Genomic DNA, 13348 nt, shown 5'->3' with positions numbered 1-13348 from the left:
CTTCCAACAATTCTCGGGAAGTCGCAAAGATAGCAATAAAATCCATCATGGATGAACTCTCCTGGGGATTTCATCGAGGGATAATGAGAAATTTTGTGGGGAACAACCACCAAATAGAAACACATCAAGAATTCTCTTCTCCACTAAAGGAACATCTCTGCTGCGGAGAAAGAACCAATCACTCCGCTGGGGGAGGAAACAACACATCTTCCTCGAAGTTCCAAAGTCAAACTAAGATCAGGTAAAGTCTCAGTTGGGGAAGCTGCTGAGCCATCACCAGGGATTTCCTGCTCAATCTGCGGGAGATTTCCAATTACAATGAGGGAAGACCAATTTCCTCGAAAAGATAGTATATCAACTTTTATCACTCTATAAGGGATTTTAGGTCGATCCATGCAAGGGATGACAACCATATATTTGATAAAACATAGATGCTAGATTCAGACCATCTTAGGATCTGAGGATGGAGGCATACACATCTCCAAAAGATCAAGGCCAAAACTCCAGACTTCCTGGGGATTTGATGATGTATTACCTTTCTCTATGCTCGCTGAGGAGACAACCTGAAAGATGATGAAGAGGAATACAAATATGCTAGGAATATGAACAAATGTCTTACCCTCTTGGAGATCATACTATCCTTGGGAGAGCACTGAAGACGTTCGATCTATCCTTTCAGTCATTGTGAATGTTCACTTTGTTTAAAAACAGTTTTACAAAAACTTTATTTGTTTAAAACAACGATATTTATCAATTAAAACATGCAAACATTTGTTAAACAAAAACAAATAAGAGTGCAAAGAATTGGATAAAAGCTCAAATTTATTTGATGGAATGGTAGTCTGCAAATGGCGAGACTCCATGGATCTTTACAAATTTGGAATTGGTGATATATATTGGAAAGAGGGGTACATTGAACATAATGACCATTTCTCCACCAATTCTGAATCAATGTATCTGAAGCTTCAGTTGACGATGACTGAGCGAGAATCTCTGACAGATGACAGTTTGAAGATCAAAGTCTTGTCAAGATGAAGTTACTTTCCAAATCCCTAATTTTTGCCTAGATTTCCCCATGGCGAGGTACTCAATCTACCGGGATATATATATTCATTTTTTTATGTCTCTAACTTTTTCCTCGACCGCCCTTTCGGGTTTTTGATCCACCGAGACGCTCATTTTTGCCTAAGTCGCCCTTTCAGGTTTTCAACTTAGCGAGCTATTCTGTTTTTATTTTAGGCGAAGTATTTCTTGACTGCATCTGAATTCACAGGACGAGTGAAATCCTCCCCATTCGTAGTTGTAAGTATGAAAGCACCGCCTGAAAAGGCTCTCTTAACAACGTATGGACCTTCATAGTTCGGAGTCCACCTGCCCCTGGAATCGGGCACAAAAGACAAGAATTTCTTGAGCACGAGGTCACCTTCTCAAAACACACGAGGCTTGACCTTCTTATCAAAGGCTTTGTTCATCCTTTGCTGATACAACTGGCTATGGCACATGGCAGTTAATCTCTTCTCTTCAATTAAATTCAGCTGGTCATAACGACTCTGAACCCATTCAGCCTCAGTCAACTTGACTTCCATCAAGACTTTCATTGATGGGATCTCCACCTCCACGGGGAGCACAACCTTCATGCCATATACAAGAGAGAAAGGGGTTGCCCCTGTTGAAGTGCGGACATATGTACGATAACCATGCAAAGCAAATGGCAGCATCTCATGCCAATCTTTGTACGTAACAACCATCTTCTAGATAATCTTCTTGATGTTCTTGTTAGCAACTTCAACAACCCCATTCATCTTGGGTCTGTAAGGAGAAGAGTTATGATGTACAATCTTGAACTCGCTACACGGCTCTTTCATCATCTTGTTGTTCAAGTTAGATCCATTATCAGTAATGATCTTATCTGGCATACCATATCAGGATATGAGTTGATTCTTGATAAACTTTACAACCACCTGCCTGGTCACATTCGCATATGATGCCACTTCAACCCACTTGTTGAAGTAATCCATTGCTACGAGAATAAAACGGTGACCGTTTCACGCCTTTGGCTCTATCATGCCAATCATGTCAATTCCCCACATAGAGAAAGGCCATGGTGATGAACTAACATTCATAAGTGTCGGGGGAATATGAATCTTATCCGCATAAATCTGACACTTATGGCATTTCTTCATATATATTTGCAGCAGTCAGACTCCATTGTCAGCCAATAGTAGCCTGCTCTCAACTTCTTCTTTGCCATGGCATGTCCATTGGAATGAGTACCAAATGAACCCTCATGGACTTTAGTCATTAACAAGTTTGCTTCGTGTCTATCCACGCATCTAAGGAAAACCATGTCCAAATTCCTCTTACAAAGCACATCACCATTGAGGTAGAATTTGCCAGATAATCTCCTTAGAGTCTTCTTGTCTTTAACAGATGCCCCAAGCGGTAAATCTGACTCTGAAGAAAGCACTTGATATCATAATACCACGGCTTATCATCTTTCACTTCTTCTACTGAAAACACATGAGCTGGTCTATCTAAGCGTATCATAGTGATATTGGGGACTTCATTCCAGAATTTCACCACAATCATCGAAGCAAGCGTAGAAAGAGCATCTGCCATCCGATTCTCCTCTCGAGGAATATGATGGAAGTCAACCTTGGTAAAGAAAGTTGAAATCCTCCTCGCATAATCTCTGTATGGGATGAGGCCAGGCTGATTCGTCTCCCATTCACCCTTAATCTGATTAACAACAAGGGCCGAATCACCATAAACATCAAGATGTTTGATCCTAAGATCAATACACTCTTCCTAACCCATAGTACAGGCCTCATACTCCGCCATATTATTCGTGCATTTGAAAGTTAGCCTTGCTGTAAAAGGAAAATGGGTGCCCTGAGGAGTAATAATCACTGCCCCAATACCATTTCCATATTGATTAACATCACCATCAAACACCATGCCCCATCGGGAACCAGGCTCTGGCCCTTTATCGAGCGTAGGCTCATCACAATCTTTCATTTTCAAATACAGAATATCCTCATCAGGGAAGTCGTACTGAACAAACTGATAATCCTCAATTGGTTGATGTGCCAAGTGGTCAGCCAAGATACTACCTTTAATAGCCTTCTGAGCTTGATACTCAATATCATACTCAAACAACAACATCTGCCAACGGGCAATCCTCCTAGTTAAAGCAGGCTTCTCAAAGATATACTTGATTGGATCCATTTTGGATATCAACCAAGTCATATGATTCAACATATACTGGCGTAAACGCTTAGCGGCCCAAGTTAAAGCACATCATGTCTTCTCAAGAATTGAGTATCGAGACTCACAATCAGTGAACTTCTTACTCAGATAGTATATAGCATACTCACAATCAAGAACGGTCAAGTACATAATCAAGGGTCTCCCTTCCACAGGCGAAGACAGAATCGGAGGCTTAGACAGATACTCTTTGATATTGTCAAAGGCCTTCTGGAAATCCTCGGTCCAATCATGACGTTGATCTTTCTGGAGGAGCTTGAATATTGGCGCACATGTGGCAGTCATGTGGGATATAAATCTGGAAATATAATTCAAGCGGCCAAGAAAACCTCAGACTTGCTTTTCAGTTTTGGGCGCAAGCATCTCTTGTATTGCTTTGACCTTGGGAGGATCAACTTCAATACCTCTTTCACTGACAATAAAGCCCAATAACTTGCCGGAACAGACTCCAAATGTACACTTGTTCGGATTCAGGCGGAGTTTATATTTCCTTAAACGCTAAAAAAACATCAACAAGTGCTTTACATGTTCAACTTCTGTTCTCGACTTTGCAATCATATCATCAACATATACCTCGATCTCCTTGTGCATCATATCATGAAACAAGGTAGTCATAGCACGTTGATACGTGGCTCCGGCGTTCTTCAAACCGAAGGGCATCACTCGATAATAGAATGTTCCCTAAGGTGTGATGAATGTTGTCTTCTCCATATCCTCGGGTGCCATTTTAATCTGGTTATAACCGGAAAATCCGTCCATAAATGAGAAGACATTGAATTTAGCTGTATTATCTACCAATATATCAATATGTGGTAGAGGAAAATCATCTTTCAGACTAGCTTTATTCAAGTCTCTATAGTCCACACACATTCAGACTTTTCCATCTTTCTTAGGCACGGGCACAATATTGGCCACCCATTGAGGATATGTAGAAGTCACCAGAAACCACGCATAAATTTGCTTCTGAACTTCTTCTTTAATCTTCACTGCCATATTGGGATGAGTTCTTCTGAGCCTCTGCTTCACAGGCACACACTCAGGCTTCAAAGGCAAGAAATGTTGCACGATATTTGTATTTAGACCAGGCATGTCTTCATATGACAAGGAAAAGACGTCGACATATTCTCGTAGCAACCCAATCAACCCCTTCTTCACAGACTCTTCCAGGAGTTCCCCAATTTTCACTTTGCGAACACAATCCTCAGACCCCAAGTTAACTGTTTCCAGATTCTCAAGATGCGGCTGAATGATCTTTTCTTCGTGCTCAAGCACACGGGTAATCTCATCAGGAATCTCTTCAACATCATCTTCTTCTGCCTCAAATACAGGGAACTCAAAGTTGGGAGATGGTGTTGGATCATTATGCTCAATGGGTTTGATCAACCTGCATAATGATTTTGGATATAAAAGAGATTTCAGATTTCAAACAAAGCGAATCATTATGCAGATGAAAAGATTGATTTTATGCTCTTTTTGGGTTTTCTAGTGATCACCAATTTCATGCAAAAAGAAAAAAGGGAAAATAATTTGGAAAAACAAACATTTAACATGTATTTATTGAATGAATATCACTGTACTAATGTGCCAACAATGTCATCACTTCTCCTTTTGGCATGGGAGAAGGGTTTTTAAACAAAAGTGAACATATTACGTGGACTTATGGACAACTGTTGGAACATCAACAGCGACCCAATTATTGCAGACTCCTACAGGGATGACAAAGTTGCCAAAATCTTCCTCTACATCATCTTCCACTATAGTAGCAGCCTCTTGGTCTTCGACCGTGTGGATGAAACCTCCACTCTGGAACAACCCACGCTCATTGAAAGTGCCTGAAGAGTACCCTATGCCTGCCCGGGATTTATTGTCTTCCAAGTTGATCATTTGTCCTAAACCAGTAGTTGCACCATGCTCAATGGCCAACTTCACACCATTGTAGGACGCAAATAAAGAAGTTGCTTTCCTTGAAGGCTCAGCAATAGATAAGGCTTGGAATTGCATTTGCATTGCCTCAAGGATCATTAGTATCTTGGTTCCCTTTGCCCTTGGGTGGGACCTCCTTGAGTGGTTTGAGATCACCAAGCATGCTTGATTTGTATATCATTTCTTTTATTATTTTGTTTACTAACCAAAAGCACAAAAATATGTCACTAACATCTTTTGTTTGTAGCTTGAGCAATCACAAGGTCAAAAGCTTCAAGGAGATCATTGGTACAAAGATATGGCCAAGAGGAGATGAAAGCAAGCATGGTAATGGTTCCCAAAGCTCTCCTCCATCAAATATGCCTCTCTAGCATCTCAATTCATCAGTTTGATCAAAGCTAGTCAAAGGGTTTGAGTTTTGTTCCCCAAAGGAACCTTGATTCATCTGTGCACCACAATGCCTTGCTCATGAAGCAACCTCAGCCCATGATCAAATACAATCAAGGGAAGTTCTTTAATTCATCATTTCATGCATATTTGAACTTATTTGGTTGTCCTCAATCATCAATTCATCAAGATATGAGTCATGGACTTGAGAAGTTGACCAGTCAATTCATCTGACTATTTTGAAATGCACTAAGACCTAACTTGTTATGTGTTAGTCAAATGGAGATGATCCCAAAAGAAACAATGTTCTTAAGGACAATATTAACAACTTTCATGTTCATCAAAAATTCATTTGAAGCTTGGAAGGTCATCTCCCATTCCAATACATTATAGGTCATTTTGACTAAAACCCTAATTTTGGGTCAACTCCCCAAGGACATAACTCATTCATTTTTTATGATTCTGAGGTGGGATCAAATGCATTGGAAAGCTTAGGATGTTTACTTCAAATGTTATGTTGAACAAAATTTCAAAATCTCAAAGGAAATACATGTGATAATGCAAGACATTATAGGTCCTTTTGGACCAAATGCATTAGAAGGCAAAAAAGTCCAACTTCAAGTGCCCATAACTCTTTCATAAAAAATCCAAATGATGCAAAATTTAAGTCCATTTTGATTGTATTGAAGATATCTACAACTTTTATGTTGGAAGTTGTTTCATTTGGGACTTGCATCATCAAAACAGAAGGGCTTGAACATTGGCCAAATTTAGAAACTTTGCCTTTACATGCTTTGCACCTTGCACTTTAAACTCCAATTTCACCAATTTCCACACTTCAAATGGATTTTTGCCCAACATAACAATTGTTCCTTACATCAAAACCTTTCCAACCATTACTCACATGATCATGTTTGGAGTTGGCAAATGGTATTTTCGAAGAGGAGAAGCTTTTGGTTCAATTATGCATAACACTTCAAAATTCCATGCACAAGCAATTACCATTCAGATTACACGTCCATTTCACTTTGGTATGATTTCAGATTGCATTTGGCATTGATTTTGGGCCTTTTACATGATCATACAAGCCCATGCAATGAATGTCCAATTTCATGCACACGGATTGAATCACACTCTCCTTGCCATTCCCTCTATAAATAAGAGCTTTATTCCATTCAAAATCCATCCATGAATCAACCTGAAATGCTGCAGAACTGAAAACCTAACCTCTCACCAAAGAAGCTATTTCACTTTTCTTCAAAATTTTCAGATCTAAAATTCAACTATATCTGGTTGAATCTTTGGATTTAAAGCTTCTAAACCTTCATCCTTTAGTTCATTGATCTTCTGTTTTGATAAAGGAAGCAAGGAAGCAAGCTCAAATCTCCAGAATCCAAGGTTGCTCTTCAACTGGTTTTTTCTTCGAATCTCATCAATTATTGATCTATTTGCTTGGATTTTGTGTTGGCTGAAGTCCTCTCAATAGAGGCATCATTACTGTGCATTTAATTTTTGAAATCCATAAAGTTCTCATGAACATCACATAATTTCCATCTCAGATTTCTCTCAATATAGAGATCTAGAGAGGAATTGAGTGATACAGGGATGATGTACATCATCCCAGCTTTCCAATGATGTATGGATCGTGTATTTTGGTTAAGCTTTTGAAACCTGCAAAATTGGCCGGAACCTTCATGCTCACCGGAGAAGAAGGTGGCTCCGGTGGCCGTCCCATTGCCAGATCCAATCTGGATCGTTGGATGCATTTTCCAGATCTAATCCTGGCCTTCACTTGTTATGACTCATTTTAATTCATGGTGTTACGCGTGGACTTTGGTCTATGGTGGAAGCGCGCTTCTGGAGCGTATGATCTTCCAGCTCAATTAATGAGCTCAGATCTAACGCTCCTTGTTTTTTTGAATTTCTTAATTTCTGATTTTATTTTCTTTATTTCCTTTTATTTCAAAAATTCATATCTCTTTTATTATTGGTCCAAAAAATATAGGACCAATTGCATTCTTCTCCAAATAATTTCTAGTTTCTAATTCTGATTTTTAATATTTTTTATTTTGTTAGTTGATATTTTTTGTGAATTTTCTCTTTTTCTGGTTATTTTTAATTCATTTTAAATAGTTTTTGATATTCAAAAAAATACAAAAATATTTTCCTAACCTATTTGAATGATGATGGATCTATGAAAATTTTTCTCATCAATTTTTAATTGATTTGAGATTTTAGTTCAATTAGGTTATTTTTATTCATTTTTAATTGATTAAAAATAGTTACTGACTTTTAAAAATGCTGAATTTTTTTGTCAAACTTTGTTTGACCTTGTTGAACTTGGGATAAATCACTTGGACCTTTCAAGGTTGATTTGAAGTGATTTTGAAGTTTGACCTTTCTTTTATTTTTAATTCAAGTTTATTTTAATATTAAAAAAAAATACCAAAAATATTTTGTTTATTGTTTAATCTCCAATCTTCATCTCATTTCTGATTTCTCATTGTTTGACTTTGACCTTCAATGTCATTTGGTCAATACACATGGATTGGTACATTTTTATTTCACCTTATGCATTTTGATCTTTCCATTTCCTTATCCATTCTTCATCTCTTTCTTCATCTTCTTCTTTCTTTTTGATCAATGAGTTGAAGATTGATAAGTTAGCATTGGTTAGGAGGACTTAATCTTCCTTGATTCAAATCTAATTCATCTTGATCAATTGATCAAGTGAATGGCTTTGCATTAAGGATAGGTTGTTTCCTAAATCATGCAAAAGGCTTAAACCAATACAAGATCAATTCTCTTTTCTTTTTTGGCATGGCAAGTTATTGGAACTTGGTTCACTAATCATGACTTCTAACTTGTGTTGTTGCCTATAATATTATTGACCGGTCTCAGATAGTTGTGACTTCTACATAAGTCCAATTACGATTGCTTAACATAGCGCTAAATTTGCCTTATGGCACACTAACTACTAACACTAACCATTAACAATTAACATTTACTTTTTGCTCTTTACTTTTATGCAATTTACCATTCTTGTACATATTATTCATTCGCTTTTTCCTTTGCTCACTTGAGCACATGTTTATGTTAATGCCATTTGCCTTTTGCTCACTTGAGCACATAATTGTGTATATACTATTGTGCTTGTGTTTTGTTTTGATTGTTGTGAACCAAATGCAAAGAATTGGAGAAAATGGACTTAGACTTTAGGATCTTCCCTATGCAAATTTGGAGTCAAAGAGCAACCAGGCATTGAGCCTTTAGAATGCTCAAGCTTGAAGATGAATATTGAAAGGACCATATTCTAAACTCCCTCTTGTCCATTCTTTGATTGTGTTATAGAACCTTTTGATGTGTGTTTTCTTTGTGCTAGGAGTTCCAACTTGAGCTTAATTGAGGAACCATTACCATGAGCTTCCAAGAGAGAGAGATCCAAGATACATTGAGGAGTCTTTCCAAGAGTTCATTTGATTGTTGATTGTTTGAGTTTATTGCTTTGTGATTGCTTATTTCAAAGGATGGGAGCTACTTGGATCATCAATACAATCTCAAGAGAGGAACCCCATTGCGGTTTTGTTTCTTTTCCCTCACCTTTTTGCTTTACTTAGGACTTTATCCCTTATTCTTCTTCTCTCCATTCTAACCCAAGCCAAAACTTTTGTGCAAACATCTAACTCTTGTTTTCAACATTAGAAACCTAAGCCTTGTGCTTTTGATTTTCAAACTTTCTTTTCATAATACTTATTTTTAATTGAATCTTTAAGTTCACTTTGACCACTTTATATATACTTCTAATTGGTAAATACAACCCATTCAAAAGTCTTTTTGTGGTTTCAATGGCCACTTTCTAATCAAAACTTTTTCATAACCTTTAGCTATTAGGTTTGAGTTATCTTTGTGGTAGATGTAATGCTCACCTATATCCTTAGTGATGGACAATGAGTCTTCCATGCTTATTATAGGGTTAACCCCTCACTAACATGTTGAAGCTATCCTCACATGGTGGATTTGTGGTTTTAGGTTGAGTTTTCTCCCTTTGGTAACAAAAGACCTTAAGGCTTTTGGTACCAATCAATTCACCAACTCATTTTGAGATTTTTACCCCGAACTACGAGGTTTTGATCCTAATCTTTTCTAAGATGGTACGTAGGCAATGGGTTTATCCATCCAAACACAAAATATAAATAACTTGTATATTCTCTTCTCATCTCTTCAATCATGTTTGCACAAATAAACTTTCACAAAACAACAACCTTTATAACAAGTGTGAAAAGGGCTCCCTAGGAGTACCTAGAATGTTTTGGGTGCCTAACACCTTCCCATTGCATAACCAACCCCCTTACCCAGATCTCTGACTCTCTTTTACTAGTTTTTGTTAAAACTTTTAGGTTTTTGTTCGCTTTCTAACCAGTCCTTTGGATTTATAGAAGTGCGGTGGCGACTCGACTTGTATGATTTACATTGGATTTAGTCAATATCTCTAATGGTAACGAGTACCCCGCTACAGAAAAGTGGCGACTCTGCTGGGGAAATGTCTTTGCCCTAGTGGGTTTTGCCTGCTTTTCATATTTGTTGTATTGTATTGTATTGTTTTCTGACATATTTTTGTGCAATTTAGGATTACTGTATTGTATGTAATGATTGATTTGCTTGATATTATTTCCTTGTATGCTTGGTGATCTTTGTGAGATGAGTTCTATACCCGGACTCGAGTGCACTTAGGATAGGAGAATGGCGTAGTCTTGTTGACTTGTGTGGAGTAATTCCTTAGCAAGTTGACTTGCGAGTCCATTCACTTGGTGGAGGTCATGTTGTGATCAATAATGTCACACAAGTAGTTGTGGTTAGACATTACTCTTTCCAATATAGACCTTAGAAGCCAAGGACCTTTGTTTACTAAGCCCATCTTTGCCTATTCTTAGGATGTAGTGCGAAAGTCGTTCAAGTGTAAGATTTGATACGATTGTTACGTGATACTACACTCATAAGAGTCTCTCTTGAGAATATTCTTGGAATACGAGTAGTCGTTTCTTCGATAATATCCGAAAGATGGGATGATGACTATGGGAACCTCTTGTAGAACATATTTGGCAGGTTTAAACCCTAGTACACTCCCTTTGGGTGGTTCTTAACCGAGACTCCATGCTCGTGACTTGCAACAGACCCTTGATTCGTGGTTGATCCGTTCATGTATCCTTAATATCAATGGAACTTGGGTGTTGATAAGGTGTAAACCATAATCCACCAAAATGGATGATTGATATTAAGGATAACATGATCCATCCCATGACCTTTGTTTGGTGTGCTTTGCTTGATCCTTGAGTGTGATTGTTGCATTCATGCATTCATGCACCCATTTGCATCCATATCATCAATAATGAAGAAAATTTTCAAGGAACTTAAGGGGTTTATTTACAAATTTTCAGACATGGAAAGACAAAGAAGGAATACGAAGAAGTACAGTTTCAGACAACCAGACTTGAAAGAGTTAAGGAATCTGACATCCTATGTACTAGATTCCTTGGGTTTCAAGGCTCGTTTTGGGAAGCTTCTTCCTCTTCTGACTACACAGATGGATGAAGGATTGATGAGTATATTGGTGCAGTTTTATGATCCCTTGTACCGTTGCTTCACGTTTCCAGACTTCGAGCTTTTTCCTACACTTAAGGAGTATGCCTACCTTGTGGGTATACCGATTCTAGACCAGTTGCCATTCAGTGGCTTGGAGAGTATTCCTACTTCACAAGAGATAGCTGAGATGTTGCACATAGATGAATCTCTAGTTGGTGCTCATATGACTACCAAAGGTGTAATTCAAGGTCTCCCTTCTGAGTTCCTCATTGCTCAAGCTATTGTCCATGGGAAGGCCATGAGTGAGGACGCCTTTGAGGCCATATTTGTACTTCTCATCTATGGGTTGGTGTTATTCCCCAACATCGACAAGTTTGTGGATGTGAACGTTGTTAGGATCTTCTCTACTCTTAATCCAGTTCCGACTTTGTTGGGTGACACTTATTTTTCTTTGCATATGAGGAATGTAAAGGATGGTGGTGCCATTGTGTGTTGTTTGCCTCTGTTGTATAAGTGGTTTATTTTTCACTTACCGCAGACGGTCGCCTTCAAGGGGAACAAGGGATGTCTACGGTGGTCCACGAGACTTATGTCTCTCACTAATGATGATATCTCTTGGTACAATCGTGTGTATGATGGTGTGCAGATTATTGACTCTTGTGGTGAATTCTCCAATGTACCTCTTCTTGGTACATGTGGTGGGATTAACTACAACCCTGTTTTGGCACGTCGTCAGCTTGGGTTCCCCCTAAAGGATAAACGTAATAACATTCTGTTAGAGGGTGTGTTCTTTCGGGAGGTAAAGATCCCCAAAACTTGAAGGGCAGAACGGTACGCGCTTGGCGCAAGATTCATAGGAAATGAAGGAAGGGGTTGGGTCCTAAGAATTGTGTTGCTATGGAGCCTTACACTGCTTGGGTTAAGAAGAGAGCGTCTGAGTATCTCATGCCTTATGAATATCCGAGACCTACACCTTTGGTTATGGCTGGGCCTTCAACCTTCCCTGACCAAGGAGTAGAGGAGTTGAGAGAAGAAGACCGCTCATGTGCTTGGATCCATGAACGAGAAGAGTTGCTTCAGCAGATTAAGGAGAAGGATGCTTTGATTGAGTTTCTCGAGCATCAGGTTATTGATGATCCTGATGATGCATGGACTTCTCTGCTTCCTCAGTCTGTTAAGTTTTAGAAAAGGAAGTACGATCGACTCGCCAAGGAGAAGGCAGACATGGAAGCAGCTTACGAGAGGGAGGTGAAGAGGCTTCGAGCATCTTATCTTCCTGGTTCCCGGGCTTTAGATGATTGTTTCTAGGGATCCATAGGATGATTATTTTCCTTTTCTCTTGTATATGGTTACCAATTTGTACTTCTTTGGTGTAAAATATTCCCAGATATTATGTTTCCATATAAAAGTGTTTAATACTTCCAAACTTTGCAAATAGAACCCTAAAGTTCCTTTGAGATAAAAGAAAAAAATCATGTGCACAAGCATTGCATGCATCATATGCATAAGCAGGTTTTGTTCCCTGCTTCTCGTCCTGTGGTCTAACTCTGTGTTCTTCATTTATTTTGAAGACAAGCTGACTCACCGGTACTACACCAGAGCCAACATTTCAAGACTGATGGATCATTTGGAACAAGAGAACCGCGAGCTGAAAGAGGAAGTGGCCAAATTAAGTGCCTTGATGGAGTCATTCATGGCTGCCCAGAGCCAGTCTTCTCCGACACCTTCAACTCCTCCCCAGAAGACCGTCATCTCTGAGATTGTCTCCTCAACTGTGCCTGCAGCCAGTGCACACTTTGCTCCAACGGCCATGCCAGCCGGATTCCCGTGGGGGATGCCTCCCAATTTCATGCCCGAGGGTCCTGCTCCCACCTTTGCTTCTATGCCGACATCTAGCCCGATCCCTGTTGTTCCTCCTCCTATCGTGCATACTCTGCCTAGAGTAGACGACACCATCTATCATTCTGAGCCGTCTGAGGGCCTAGATGTCTATGAGAAGATGGACGCTATGAACGATCAATTTCTTGAGCTTCGCAAGGAATTGAAAACTCTCAGAGGAAAGGATCTTTTCGGCAAGTCTGTTGCCGAACTCTGCTTGGTCCCTAATGTGAAGATCCCTGTGAAATTCAAGGTCCCTGACTTTGAAAAATACAAAGGAAATACTTGCCCTCTCAGCCACTTGGTCATGTAT

This window comes from Lathyrus oleraceus, chromosome 2, assembly GCF_024323335.1.
Source record: "Lathyrus oleraceus cultivar Zhongwan6 chromosome 2, CAAS_Psat_ZW6_1.0, whole genome shotgun sequence".
Lineage (NCBI taxonomy): Eukaryota > Viridiplantae > Streptophyta > Magnoliopsida > Fabales > Fabaceae > Lathyrus > Lathyrus oleraceus.
This window is presented reverse-complemented; position numbering follows the sequence as displayed.